We start from the raw sequence: 950 nt of genomic DNA on the forward strand, positions 1-950 counted from the left end.
CCCTTAACACTGAACCATGAACCCTGAACCCTGAACCCTGAACCCAGAGCCCCTAGCCCCAAACCCTACGCCTTGAGCACTGAGCCCAGAACCCTGAACCCTAAATCCCAAACCCCATACCCTAAACCCCAAACCCTGAACCCTAAACCCCAAACCCTAAACCCCAAACCCCAAACACCAAACCCCAAACCCTAAACCCTAAACCCTAAACCCCAAACCCCAAACCCTAAACCCCAAACAAAAATCCCCAAACCCTAAACCCCAAACAAAAAACCCCAAACCCTAAACCCTAAACCCCAAACCACAAAACCAAAAGCCAAAATCCCAAACCACAAACCCTAAACCCCAAACCCAAAACCCCGAACCCTAAACCCTAAACCCCAAACCCCAAACCCCAAACCCTAAACCCTAAACCCTTAACCCTAAACCCTAAACCCTAGACCCTAGACCCTAGAACCCGAAACCCCAAACCCTGAATCCTGAACCCTGAACCGTGAACCCTGAACCCTGAACCCTGAACCGTGAACCGTGAACCCCGAACCTCAAACCCTGAACCCTGAACCACGAACGCCGAACCCTGAACCCCAAACCCTAAACCCCAAACCCTAAACCCAAAACCCCAAACCCCAAACCCTGAACCCTGAACCCCGAACCCTGAACCCTGAACCTGAACCTTGAACTGTGAACCGTGAACCCTGAACCCTGAACCTTAAACCCTAAACCCTAAACCCTTAGACCCAAACCCCATACCCTAAACCCCAAACCCCAAACTCTAAACCCTGAACATGAAACCCTAAACCCTAAACCCTAGACCTTAAACCCCAAACCCTAGACCCTAAACCCTAAACCCTAAACCCCAAACCCCACACCCTAAACCCTGAACCCCAAACCCAAAACCCTAAACCCAAAACCCCAAACCCCAAACCCTAAACCCCAAACCCTAAACCCCA

The sequence above is a fragment of the Morus notabilis genome, unplaced genomic scaffold (assembly GCF_000414095.1).
Source record: "Morus notabilis unplaced genomic scaffold, ASM41409v2 Scaffold323, whole genome shotgun sequence".
Classification (NCBI taxonomy): Eukaryota; Viridiplantae; Streptophyta; class Magnoliopsida; order Rosales; family Moraceae; genus Morus; species Morus notabilis.